Consider the following 15,429-nt stretch of genomic DNA (forward strand, 5'->3'; position numbering starts at 1 on the left):
GACAGAGTTCTGAAGTCAAGGTGTCCGTAAGGTTATTTCCTTTTGGAAGTTATAAAGAAGAGCTCGTTCTATGCCTTTCACCTAGGATCTGGTGGTTGCCGGCCATCCTTGGCATTCCTTGTTTGTAGGTGCATCACTCCAATCTCTGTCTCCATCTTCACCTTGCTTTCTCCCTGTGTCTGGGTCTTCTCCTCTTATTAGAAGATTACTTGTTAGTGGATTTATGTAGCCCACCTGGATACTCCAGGATGATCTCATCTCTGAGATTCTTAACTTAATTGTAACTACAAAGACCCTCTTTCCAAATAGGCTCTTATTCAGAGCTTCTAGGTAGAAATATCTTTTGGGTGGGAGTGGTCACCATTCAACACACTAAATATATTTTTCTAGTTGTGCCAAAGCATTTAATATAATGGAAGTGCTAGAAATATGTGAAATATTTCTCAGTTATTTCTATTTAACTCAAAGATAATTTTATTAGGAGGTGTGATTTATGGCTTGGTAACAAGATGAGGCAAAGTGGGACCCTAGAGAAGGAAACAAGTTATTTCTAGGGCCATTTATAAAAAAACGTGATAATCAGTGCCTACTATCATATTACTTAAATAAGGAAAACTAGAGATTAGAGTTGGCCTATATGGGGATTTAGTCTGAGCAGACCAGACAAGTCACTAAGAGGCCTGATGTTGGTATTCAGAATATGACAAGGCATAATCGTGGTCGGTGTTTTTAGGCAGCCCAGAGAAAGAAGGGTCATCCATTGGACATAAAGTTTCAGTCCTGGGACCCCTGAAACCTGTTTTGGAATCAGAGATGGTCAAAGACAAACTTCAAAGTAAATGTAGAAGAAAACAAAAAATAAGAGAGCCTTGTGGGCTAAAATCTAAAATATTATTTTGTGGAGCACAAGTATGCAAGGGTCAAGAGAAAGTGTTGTAACTTCATCAGCCACAATAACAGTTATAGAGACCTTTGACCTGATAAGTTTTACAGGACTTTAATATTGGTATTTCTGAAAGATGAGCTGTGCTCTAAAGGACTATACTGAAAGTCACTGATATTATGGAAAGTGACAGAAATTCGACATTAAAAGATGAGGAAGAAGGAGAGGATTGATTTTTGGTGACTCAACAGCTAAACTTTTCTATGCTTATAGTGAATTTAGGATTAAAAATAGTATAGTTTATAATAGGTAAATTATAATTCATTGTATATGAGTCTATATTAATCATTTAGTATCCATGAATGGTTAAGCATATATTTAAAGCAATAAATCACTGTTATTTTTCCATTATCACAGCAAAGACAATAGCAGCTAGATGGCAATACCGTGTGCTAAGAAGACATCAAGATAGAACAGTTCGCAGGAAGCTGGGTGACGAATTCAGTTTGGGAGTTATTTAACTTGAGATGACTGTGAAACCTCCAGTTTAATATATCATGCAGGAAACTGGATATGCATGTCTGGAAATCCAAGGAGAAGTCTTGCTGAGGATATAGTTTTGGAGTTTTACATAAGCCATGGGATTAGGTACAATTATGTAGGTAGAAGGCCCAATAATGAACATAGCAAAATCAATAATGAGAGATGGTAGAGGAGGAATAACCAGTAAAGGAGAAATGGGGGTGGGGGAAGAGACACTGTATCACAGAAACCAAGAGAAAAGAGTATTTCAGGAAGTAGGACTTGGGCAACTGTGTCCAAGGATCTTGAGTTGTCACATACTCTGAGAACATAATAATGTAGTTATCAAAGCAGTAGAAGATTGATACTTCTAAGCCCTACACTGCAAAACAGACAACAAATTGGGGAGTACCCTTGAGTTCATATGCTTCAATTTCTTCATAGCTAGTTGGTTATATTATCTGCTGTACTTCATTTCTTATATCTCTTATTTGAGAGATAAACATTCACTATAATGTTTATCTCTCAAAAGATCAACAAACAGAACAACACAAAGGAAAATAAAACACAAAAACTAAGAAACATTTGTGATTAATGTAAACTAATGCTATGAATATATCTGCCATTGAATAATGAATCCAATAAGAAGGAACAAAGATTTAGAACCCTTTTGAGAAGTGGTCAAGGAATGTATTTATAGACCTAGGCTTCACATTGAAGAATGACATTGATGGAATCAAGCAAAAAGGGGCCAGTACTTTCTGAGCTAATTGTTCAGAGCTAGATTTTTGCTCCAGCTGCTATAAATTTGAAGACAGATGCCGTGAGAATTGGTCATTTGCAGTTTAAAACTTCATGAACCATGAAACTTTCTGGAGACTTTGGTCAGTCAGATGATTTACTAGAAATGATGAGCCCACCACTTACCACCATGGCAGTGGAATAGAGGAGAAAAACATGCAAATTGCTCATTTAGGTTTTGCTTTTTTTTAATTTTGCTTTCCTAAATTGCTTCTAAGCTTGCTGAGTCAGACTTCTATAACATCTTTAACTATGATGAAGACTTGGCCTAAAAAAATAGAAACTGGTTACTTAGAACTTCATAATTGGCAATGAAGCATTTAACCAAAGTGCCAGCTCTCAAATTTGTTATGTGTTTTTTTTGGACTGTGGGAACAGCACCATGGAGATTTGTAGAATTTGGTATTGGGTTCTTAAAATGTTAGTACAGAGATTTATGGGCGGGCCGCGGTGGCTCAGCGGGCAAGAGTGCTTGCCTGCCGTGCCGGAGGACCCCGGTTCGATTCCCGGCCCCAGCCCATGTAAAAAACAAACAAACAAACAAAATATAATAAAAAAACAAGAAAATGTTTAAAAATGTTTCCCTTTCTTCCTCACTTCCTTCCTTCCATCCTTCCTTCTTTCTCTGTCTTTCCTTCCCTTCCTCCCTTTAAAAAAAAAAAAAAAAAAAAGTTAGTACAGAGATTTATAAAATCATTTCACATACAAGCATGATGCATAGCTTCTAAAATTGCAAAACATGAACAAAATTGTGAATGTATATGGACAACAGAATAAATTATAATATAAATCATAAAATATAAGAATAGTAATGGATTATACAGTTTCTGTTTTGTTTACAGGGGATGCCAATATAATTTGTGAAACAAAATCAGCCATATATGAAGCAAGTATCAGTTATTAAATTAAGAACTTTCAAGTCTGTAATATATCTAAGGGGAATTCTGAATAAGCACAAAATTGACTAGCATTTGCAACTTTAATGCAACATTTACAGTTCTGAAATTTCTCATAATAGTCTCAAAAATATTGATGAGAAGCTAGCATTCCAGAAAATGTTCTCATGCTAATTTTTCTTTATTTTTAATAAATAAATATCATATGTTAAAAAAAATAAGAGCTTAGGTTCTGAGAAGAAATGAATTTAATATGAAGTCTTAATGTAGCCATAGGGGCTAAAGGGAAATATTGGAAGAAGCATTTCACATTTCTCATTCAAAGGTTTGCCCTATGAAGATTTACTGAAACTTGTTTCAAACGCTGTAGGTGAGAATTACACTTTGATCTTTCCTTGTTCAGTCTTTTGAGATTAAAGATGCTATAAATTCTTTATAGTTCTGCTTCCTATTTAAACTTAAATGCTTTTCCGTTTAGTCTGAGATGACTCACAGCATGCTGTTTTTTGAAACTTAAATCTTGCTTCCTTGGAGAAGCACAGTAATCTCCTGATGAGGCCTTTGTTACATAATGGTGAAGGCACACTTTAAGGGTCAAAGGAAACTGTGGCATTTTTATTCTCTTCACTCCCTCTCCTCTTCCTTCCCCTTTTCCTTCCCCTTCTGTCTTTTTGTCTTAAACAGTTAACGGAGCCCATAGCTGATACCAGAACTGGTTTCTGAGGAGATGCTTCACTGTTCTAATTATGTGTTGATAATAAAGGCAGATTAGGTTTTAATCTAAAAAGAAATAAAGTTATATGACACATTATTTGCACTACATCATTGGCAGAATTGGCTTGCGTTTGTTTTTTTTTGTTTGTTTGTTTTTTTTTTTACAAGCAACAGGCCAGGCATTAGTTTTCTTTCTCTGAATGATAGTTTAGTCTCCTTGACTCCTGGTGTTTTATAAATATATTTCTTCTGCAAATACTCCCGGGGTGCAGACACAGGAGGCCTAGCACAAGATGAAGCCTTAGGTCTTGTTTCTACGAGAGCACAGGACTCTCATCCTCACCATGAAGGGTTTGAGGTTCAGATCCCAAGAGCTGCTGGGGAAAGAATTTGATTATAAGAGGTAATTCCAAATGAAGTCAAGAATGACAGAGTATGTCTTCACGCTTACACCTAATACGGTTTTATAATTTTAGTTTGTTAGAAAATCCAGGTTGGGAAATTGTGCATGTTCAGAGTTTATCCTACAAGTTAGTTGTTGTTTTCTTCTCTCTTTGCTTTCTCCTATGAAGGTTTACTGTGATACTCAGTGTTTTTATTTAGGTGACAAGTTCTCTGGAAGATGCCTAATAACTTCATCTCATAGTGAATTTTTATGCTGTTTTTTCTTATACCATCCTAAATTCCTTGAATTTATTTATTTAATCAGCATGGCCTCTCATATAATGAGAATGTAAAACTGTCTTGATGTTTACTTGGACTTTAGAGCTATCATAAGGATTAAATGATAACAGATCTTAAATATAATGCAGAAATACACATAACCTAATATTATGGATTACCACAAAGAGATCTCATGCTTTTCAAGCAAATTGTTGGCTCTTAAAAATGTCATCTCATGCTATACCCTTGTGGGGAAAAGAAAGGAAATGGCACCTAGTTGTTTGTAATTTGAAATCAGTAATTAAAAAATCAATTAAAGCATGTCCAATCTTGAAATAATCATAAATGCTGAGCATTTTCAATTTATCTTGGATGTAAAAAACTTTCGAAAAATATGGATTTTACAGTTTTATGTTCACATTTCTTTTAGTCTACAATGATTGATATTAAAGGTGTAACTTTATAATAAAACAGAAAATAATCACTGTAAAAGAAAGAAACATATGTTTATTCTCAGGGTTACATTGCCAAAAAGTTTATATAACTATATTTTGAATTATGAAATGGAATTATATACTAAATGCCCTTGTAAATGGTGACCTTTTAAATGTATTCTAAGGTGACTGCATTGGTTAAATAAGTAAATAAATAAATCTTGTTTTGATTTGTTTTTCTAAAATGAGGATTACTTTTAAAATAGTTTTTCAATAAAATCCGAAATGAATGAGAAAGTCTAACAAATGATATTAGAGATAATAAATAGCACCAAACCTGGTTCTTTTAAATGATCGATCTACTAAACACACTGCTTGCTCATTTCATTAAGCAATATGAGGGAAATGTGAAATTCTAGGAGTGATAAGAAAGATAAACCTCCCAAACACAGAAAAGGTTAAGAGATTTAAAGAGACTATGACACGCCATTGTATTGGAAGGAATTTTGTAACCTGGAATAAATGAATAATTTTTCAACAAAATACAAATTTGCCAAAGTTGATCATAAAGATGTAGAAAAATTCACTAAATTAAGCTTGATCAGAAAGGGAAGTAAAGATCTACCAGCAACAAAAGCTCTAGTTAGGGTCACTACTGAGTTTTATCTTAAAAAAAAGACAAAATGATATTTTTTTCTAGAATAATATGATGGGGTACCTAGAACACTAAAGAGATCTTAGTTATTGAATTAATAAGAGAATTTAGTAAAGTGGTTACTTAAATATATAATAATCCATAACTTTTCTCTTTCATCGCAATAAACACCTAGAAATAAAAAGGGGGGGGGAATATTTCACTAAAAGTATCAAATAAGCTATAAATTAACCAAAAGTTAACTTGAAAGTCAAAGTATATAAAAAAGTGTATAAAAACCCCACTGAGGTACAAAAATAATCTGTATAGATGCCAAGGCATACCATTTTATTGGACCTAAAAACTTATTAAAAAAATAGCAGTTCCTCCAAATTATAAGCATAGACTTAGTGTGATTCTGGTTTAAATCCCATCTATATTCTTTTTTACTAGCTAAATCAACTTCCATATAAATATAAGTGATATAAAAGAGCTGATAATTTTGAAAAATGGAATAATGATGGAGGACATGTTCTTAGACCTATCAGATCATATTATAATGTCACTGTAATAATTACCAGAACAATTGTCAAACAGGTATGTGGAACAGCATTACAAACCCAGAAAGATATGATAATCTGTTTCATATGATAATTTATTGCAAATATGGTATTTCAATTTCGAGGGAAAATAATGACTTTTGTTATATGGTACTACACAACTAACTATCCATCTAACTGAGATGAACCACAATTTGTTAATATTTATAAAAAATTCAGATGAATTATAAACACATTCAAAAGAAAACACAGTAACAAAATATAGGTAGATACAAATATAGCATAGGATCCTGGGTGTTTTTGTTAACTGATATTGGAAATCCAGAAGCTTCAAAGAAAAGAGGTATATTTTGCCTAAAAATTTGTTTTAAGGGCAACAACGTGTCTCTTCATGACTGCTACCCTTTTAAAATTTTGGTGTCTATAAATTTTCATTGTCAATCATGTACAAGCAGAGAAAAGGCAAGTATACATTTAAAAGATAAAATGTGTCTCTTAGAAAAAAACGAGATTTCTTAAATTCTAATACATTTTTAAATCAAAGTTGTATTATAGATAATAGTCTGTTAAAGGCAGGCAAATTCACTTATAAGTAAAGAGTGAATGTTATTGTATACCTGAAGAAAGAAAAACTCATCACTGACACTTGGAATCTCTGGAAGAAAAAGTATTTAAATGGGCTAAAAATTATGAGTTACATGACTTTTGCTAATGCAGTTTGATTAGAAAATGCAAAAAAATTCCTCTTACTCCATTTTATTTTATTTATATCATTTTTCAATGATGAAGAAATAAGTAAAAGAAAAATGAGTGAATTAATAAGAAAGCAAGTAACATATACTTGATGCTTAATATTATTGAGATTTATATGGTAGGAGTTGTGGCTGATTCTCTGAGAGCTAAGAGTATTCTAAAATAATGAACTTCTTATGGCATTCTGTATATATTTTTTTCCCTTCACAACTGATTTACACAGTTGAGAAGGTTATTCCAAGAGGCACCTGATCAAGGCCAAAGTTTTGGACAGCCTACTTGTTTTAATCTTTGTCTCAGTGGTAGTAGTACTTTCATTTTTATAAAATTAAAATCACAATAATTTCTGAATGCTTATTATATGCCAGGCACATTTCTGAGGATGTTAACTGTATGAAATCATTTAATCACTGCATAAACTGTATGAGTTACTGTCCATTTTACAGATGAGGAGAATAAGGCACTGAATTCATTACAGAACTGAAATTAGTACCCAGCCAGAGCTGGGCCTTCTGAATCTTACACTGTCTCTCATCAAAACGGTGCTGAAATTTCAAATTATTTAAATATACATCCATTTCAGAAGCAGACTGGCAGACAGAAACACCATTTAACAGGTTAAGATGTTGTTTTGCATCCAATTTTTGCATCATTTAACAGGTTAAGATGTTTGTTTTGCATCTAATTTTCAACAGTTAAAATTCTGTTATTTTTCAAGGTATTTAAGGGATTAGAATTATAATGTTAAAAACTGGGAGTTCAAAAAAACAGTGGGAGTTCAAACAAGAATCATATGATTCGAATGTAGAAAAATTCAAATGCTGCCTTTAGAGCATAATTTATTACCTTGTAAATGTTATATATTCACACATATATTTATTATAACATGTTACAATGAAAACTAAAGTTTTCAAACCAACAGATGAATTAAATTGAGGTATCCATTTACTAAAAATTTGAATACACCTCTGTTTTTAACAAGGCCATTTTTAAGCATGATTGCCGAATAAAGAAATTCTTCTACACATTTCGACTGGATCTTTTTCCTCCTGAGATTTTCAAATCCCTTATTCTATCTATCTCTCAGGAACAGATCATTTCACAGATGAGTTCTAGTACATCACAGGAAATCATGAATTATTATGGTCATTATTACTGACTGCCATTTGCATTTATGGAACATACTTTCTCTGAAGGTATGTATGTGTAACATGCCTGGCATAATGCAGAGGCTGGTTGCCTCAAGGCTAAAATAAATAGCTTTTGTATCTTTAGAAAAAGTCGTCTTTGTTTATAAAGCAGGGAGGAGAAAAAAATAATCCACCAGAATTCCTCATAAGGACAGGAATATCATTGTTTAGGATAATACCTTGAGGAGTACCTTAGGAATGAAAACGAGTCTCCTGTGACAGGACAGCTATGTGGGTAGTTGAATCAAAAAGACTTCTAAACTGCACTGCATTGTGACATGGGGAGAATTTGACGTTTCCTGAGACAGTCCTGAAGCGAGGGGGTGAGAGAAGGAGGAGGTGACGTGAACAAGGAGCCCGAGGGCAGCACTGCTGAAGGGCAAGTGGACAGGCAGCCCTTCCCTGGCCTCTCCCTCCATGTGCGAATGGGAGAATGGCCATGGTCTTTTGGAACAGCAATGGCTATTAATTAATTGCTAGGCAATGCAATATAGCTAATCCCACCCCACCAATTCTTTCCTGCAAATAACCAAACTCGATTTCAATTGCTCAGGGTGAGTACATTTGGAGAAATTAAGGAAATGGGCCCTTTTCCTCATTGGGGAGAAAATAAAATAAAAGCAGTCACCAAACAAATGCAAGTGAGATTAAAATTTAGCATAAGTAGTTAAAGAGGGCAACCATAAGCTCCTGATGAGTCTCAGAAAAGGATCCAAAGGGAAGGAGGGAGGCAGGCTTCTCTCATTATAGACAAGGTAGGTATGAAGGAGTTCTATTTACATATGAACACAAAGAGTGATTTTTATAAGACTTTGGGACATCTGGGTAAAATTAATCATTTATAACTCTTTTTTTTTAACTGCAATTTTATATGTGATGAAATACATTGTACCAAAGCAACAAATTTGATGACGTTCAATCTCAACTGACCATCTGTGTGTTGTCTTTCTTTAATATAAAATCATTTTTAAGCACGTATATTGTAATTTAGACTTCAAAAAGTATTAGGCAAATGACCTGGCCTCTGCCTTCATTTCTAAAGTCATCTAATAGCTTTCTCCTCCCTGGTCACCTAAAATTGTGAAGACATGAAAGAAATATTTGTGAAATGAATAAGTTTATATTAATTACTGAAGAAAATATTTATAAATTTACATATATATGTAGAGAGAAAGAGAAATACGTATTTGAAGCTTATATATTATAAACAATCCTTACAATCATGTTTATACCATTACTTCAAAACTTCTCTAAAAAGTATTCAAAAGTAAATGATAAGCTATGTATATTTGTCACAGATTCTAAACTAGAGAAATCTGGATTTTATCTTGTGACAGAGGAACCAAGGGTTGCTGGCAGCCAGTCCAGAACGTCAGTCTTCATGGGGAAAGCATTGCCTTGATGATGCCTTGATGTAGACATTTTCCTGGCTTCAAAACTGTGAGTGAATAAATTACCATTGTTTAAGCCGAACCATGTCATTGTATTTCCTTGAACAGCCTAGGAACCTAAAACACACGGCAACTGGAATTTTGCTGCTGTAATTAAAGTTAGGGACCTTAAAAAAGGCAGAGCAGTCTAGATTATCAGGGTGGGCACAACTTAATCGTATAAGCCCTAAAAACAGAGAATTTTCTCTGATTGGAGTCAGAGAGATGTGAAAATGAGATAGGAAAATATTCAGCAGGAAGAGAAATCAGAGAGAGTTCAAGTGAGAGAAGAGTTTAATGTGCCACTGCTGCTTTAGAGACCTAGGAGGCCATGTGAAAGGACCAGAGAGAGGCCACTAAGAGAGAAAGTTGGCTCCTTTCTGTTAGCCAGCGAGGCAACAGGGACCTCAGTTCTACTATCACAAGGAATTGAATTCTGCCAGCAAACTAAATGAGCTTGGAACACAGCCCTGCCAACATCCTGATTTGGTTCTTGGGAGACCCAGGCCTGAGTAACCAGCTGAGCCATGCTGTGGCTCATGGAAATGTGGCTCCTTTCTGACCCATGGAAATTGTGAGATGCTAAGTGAGTGCTGTTTAAGCCGCTAAGGAGGAGAACAGCAAGCAGAGGTAGAAGCAACATGGAATTCTTACTGTTTCAGGAAGTGTGCTAAGGACTTTAGGATAATTATTTCATTTAATGTCAGGATAAATCATACAGTTGCACACTTGACTTATTTCAAGATGTCTGTTCAACCCATACCTCTTGTCCCACAGCTGCCCTCTTCACACACACGTGGGAGGGGGCCTTTGACAATGACATTAGTATTTTGTGATGCTTTCCCTCTGGCCTAAAGTGGGTCAAGAGTGAACACCTGCCTAAGATAGGCCAACTAGATTTTACCCCCTTGAATTTGAGACTTGAGTTATGTTAGTGTTTTAGAACATGGGATGTGTAAGATCAGGATCTATAGATGACGGTTACAAGGGGAAAAAGAAAGATAGTGAAGATGGGCAGAGAAAAACATTTTGCAGAGATTACGGCCTGAGATAGGGAGGGTATTAAAGGAGTGGCTTCTTAGGTTTTAGATGGCTTTCCTGTTTATGTTCCCGTTGCCCCTAGTACCACTTAGTTATAGACAATTCCTCCATTTAGCTTAGACTAGCTTGAATGGAATTTTGCTGCTCTCAGCCAAGAGATCATTAATTAAGGATGGTAGTATGATTACACCGTCATTTAAAGAGATATTGTATTCTTTATAGTGGGCTAAACTGCTGGCACAAATAGGTGCCTGAAAATTCAGAGACAGTGTACTCTAGTAAAAGTTGAAGAGATGTCCCCAGTTAGCAGGAGATGCTTCTCCCTATATGGGTTCAAGGAACCAGGCTTCCTCCATTGTATTGCTCCACCAACCCTAAGAGTCTTCATTGTCATCTGAATCCACTCGGTATTCAGCAAGAAGACTGAAGGAGGAATATTGGCTTCTTAAAAGCCTTAGCCTGAATGCAGCTTATGTTGCTTTACTGTTCATGCTTCCTTGGCAAGAGTTGGCCAGCCACAATTAGTTACAGCAAGGGTTGGGAGATGTAGTCTAGCTGGGGACCTAGAAGAAGGGAAAGCAGTTGTGGAGATCAACTAAACTACCATCTGTCAACTGATGTTCAGTAACATACTCAAGATTAGGCAGCTGATATTGGTAAAAGCAGAAATTGAAACACAATTCTCTGACTCAGAAAGCTAAGACCTTCACTATTTCTTTCTACTTTAGTTTTGTTTAAACAGATGGCTCTCATTTGTTCAATTAGTTGATTTCAAATTCCACTAAACCTGGTAGCTAGGTAGCTCACATGCTCTATCCTTGTTGATGTACTTTTAATTTAGATAATATCAGGGAATTATACTCAGGATACTATGAGAGGGTGAGGGACAAATTATACAAGAACAGCTGTGACCTCAATTAGACTACTCGCTGCAAAGCTTAGAATTATGACCACCTGCTAAATTATTTAATGATCAATTGTAGCCAGATCTCGAAAGCCTGTAACCTCTTTCATGTGAGAACTTCGGATAGTTTAATAACATGAAGTCAATTGTTTTTGCTCTGTTACCATAAAACCCTTAAGTGATAGTGGGTAAGCAACTTAATTTATAGTTAATTGGCCTAAAATAGGAGAAGGCTAGAATAGTATCTGGCTTTCTTCACTGTGTCCTGTTATTTTTCAGGGTCGTTTGGTCATGTATTGGTGAGATAGCCAGGATAAAGTCTGGCATTAAATCTGTAGATATAGGAGTTTTGTTGATCACATGAAAGTAGAGGTGGCAATGTGGATGGACAGCTTGAACAGGGGAGTTTACATATATGGGCAACATGTTGGGGGTGTGGAATAAATTTCACAGTCTACAATTGTAGTTTAGGTAAATAATTGGCAAAGAGCTTCCAAGATGAAGAAATACAGTAGCAAGAATTGAATCATGGGTAATCTAGATAGATGGGCTGCAGCTAGCCCTACCTACTCATGTGAGCCAACAATGAGCATCTCTTCCAACTCTGCATTTACTGATGATTACTTTGGTAATTTGGAATCAGTCAAGGTGGAGGTATTTACTCTGTGGAGATTGGCAAACAATACAAATCAGGATGCTCCCTGTCTCCTCCAGAAAGCTGGTTGTTAGACATTAACCTGTGTCTACTGGTAGTACCTGTAATCCAGATGAGTTAACAGTGAACATCTGGGAAGGTATTATCTTTGTCATATAGTTACCACCAGTGGGGCAAGGTTCAGGGGCAACTTGCACATCTTAGAGTAGGGGACTGACAAAAGCAAATAAGTCTTGGTTGGTGGGCTACTACAATAGGAACTGCCAATCAGTATAGTGTTAGGAATTCCCATGTTACAGCTGGAAAAGAATGGCTTGAGAACGCAAGTGTCAGAATGGAGCGTGACAGTTTAGGTGGTAAGTAAAGGGTAACACATATGGAGGCTTTACAGAGGTCTTAGCAGTTATACCTTTCCAGTTTCCCAGGGGAATGGTGATTTGATCCTAAATTCTATCTTATGTGTACTATTTAAGAATGGGGAATAAAGGAAATCCATATGGTGAGAAGATGAAAAGTCACATAACAGAGTTATTTCTGTGTGATTTTTAGATCTTCTATTCTCCCACTGGCACCCTTAGGACCTTTTCCTCTCATTCCTCAGTACATTTTTCCCTCATTCCTCAGCTCATAGCAACAGTTATGATTCACTTTTCAGAAGTAGAAACTAAGAATCAGAGAAATAAATGGCAAAGGCAAATCAGAAATACTCACATGCATGTTTACTTCCAGGAATTAAACTAGTCTTAAGGTGGTTGTATTACTGAAGGAAACTCAGTCATCCAAGTGGCAGGGGAGTTGTGGGGAAGCAGAGAGGTCATGATGATTAGTACCAAGTACCTTTGGAGAACCCATCATCTGAAGGTTTGGGCACCCCTAGCGTTTGAAATAGAGTATGGGGACTTGGCTGATTTTTGTGGCTATATGGTGGAATGAAGAGAAAGCCTTGCTTTCCCTATAGAGCCAGATGGAAATTGCCGTATGAGCTGAGTTAGCATCATCTACATTATTTTGGGAGACCCAAAAAGTTTATACAGGTATATATATTTTTTACATACAGAAACTTGCCCTGAGTCTGGGAAAGCTATCAACCCTATCTTTTCTGGTTTATCTTACCATGTTCCTCAAGGGTGATTTACCCATCCGTCCACTTTTTTGAGGTATTAAATCCTAAGTGAAACCCATATTTTGTCACAGACATTACTCTCCTATTTAACCAGGTGGAATGAACCATAGATTGATAGAGAAATAATGCATAGGGATCATGAATGACTTGACACATTTTTGGTGGTAGGAATGACTATCAGCTGGGGTAGGATCTATGGGATTCAAAAACTCACTAACATAATATTAGACATGAGTACTTAATATAGTCATACCAATTTTTTTTCTGTGGTGCTATGTTACTAGATAGTAAGAGGGTTTGCTGAGAAGTAGTCTGGGGCACAGTGAAAGTGACCAGTTTTTCTTCTAGATGCATTCTTTAAAATATTTTATTCCTTGAGAGGAAGCCCCCAAAGGTAGGTGTGATGGTTACAGTAATGTGTCAATTTGGCTAGATTACTGTGTCTAGTTGTTTGGTCAAGCAAGCACCAGCCTCATTGTCACTGTGAGGATATTTCAACAATGAGAGAAGTCTCATCTAATCAGTTGAAGGTCTCAAAAGAAGAAGTGATGATTTCAGTGGTCAGAAGGGAGAATTTCTATCTCTACTTTAGTCAGCCAGCTTCTCCTGGGGAATGCATCAAAAACCATCATCAAAATTCCCAGCTTGAGGCCTGCCCTACAGAATTTGGACTTGCCCATTTTCACAGTCAAATGAGCCAATTTCTATTAAAAATCATAATATTTACTGACATACATACATATATCTCCTGTCAGTTATGTTTCCTAGAGAGCCCTAACTAATTCAGATTTTGCTACAGTGAGTTGTTCTTGTAAAACAGAATCTTAAGAATAAGATTTCTGAATTAGTTCTGGGTGTTTGGAATTGCTTCTCTAATCTGATTAGATTGAAAGGCACTAATGACTCAATTTCGAACAATCAAGATGGCACTGGTATTCATGGTATGTGTTAGAAACAGAGCTACACAAAATATCACCAATGGATATGGCTACTCAAATGCTTATAAGAGGCAGGGATCTTGGTAAGAGTGGTTTTGACATCTTACTAGAGTTTGTGGAGCTAAAAAGTATGATCATGATGGCTGGTTGTTCTTAAATATGCTGGGCATAATTGTAAAAGAGATGGATGAGCTCAAGATTTCAAATTTCCAACTTAAGTGCTGCATGAAGGACTTGAAAATTTCTATGTGTGCTTTGCAATAAAATTTTATTTTGTGTAGCTGCAAACTTGAGGGTTCTGAAAACCAGGCGAAGAGTCTCCATGTGAAAGTGGCTGAATTACAATATAAATTTAGTTTCCAGCCTTGCAGTGTGTCTGCTATTTAAGGGCATTGAAAAGGAAGAAGGTACTGAAAATTGGAATGGGACATAGAGTTGATAATGATGACTTTGGGGACATTGAAACCTACATTTTGCAGAGTTTTTCTCAAATAAGCCTCTAATTTTCTGTCCTGATGAATTAACTACCCAAGCCCCAATCTGCCTTGAGGAATCTGCCATCCAACCTCCACCTGTAGAGATTAACCCTGCTGTGTCTGATAAACCTGTATCAACCCCTGCCCCTCCCTCTCCCTACAGCAAACCTCTCTCACTTCCCTTTCTGAAGAGATTAATCCTATTTCAGTGAATGAAACTGCAATGGAATGCCCTGAGGCAACTGATTTATAAGAACCTTCTAATTCTTCTTGTGACCCACCCCCATCACCCCTCTTTTCTTGCAGACCTGTAACTAGACTGAAATTCCAACATGACCACAGTGATGAGATAAAAAGTGTGATCTATGAAGTGTACTACATTCCAAAAGAATGGCATGACTTTCCAATTTATATAGAAATAAATTAAGGGAATTTGTGTAGGGATGGATATTAAGGGTGGGATATAATGGTGAAAGGACTATAAAAGTTGGATCAGGCTGAATTTATTTACATGGGTCTGCTAAACAGAGATTCTGGATTTGTTGGTATAGTTTAATGGGCTAGAAAAGGGTTCTGACAATTTGTTTAGGCAGATGGCTGAGGCATGGGCAAAAAAGTCCATTGCCTGATGTCAAAATGTCGGAACTGCCTTGGTATAATGTAGATGAGGGTACCCAAAGGCTTAGAGAAATTAGAATGTTAAAGTAGATTTATTATGTAAGACCTGCTCACCCGCCCCAATTATATCCAGAGGACACACCTTTCTGCAGGATTGTGAGGAATAAATGTGTGAGACTACCTCTATCATCCTT

Source organism: Tamandua tetradactyla, chromosome 7, assembly GCF_023851605.1.
Source record: "Tamandua tetradactyla isolate mTamTet1 chromosome 7, mTamTet1.pri, whole genome shotgun sequence".
Classification (NCBI taxonomy): Eukaryota; Metazoa; Chordata; class Mammalia; order Pilosa; family Myrmecophagidae; genus Tamandua; species Tamandua tetradactyla.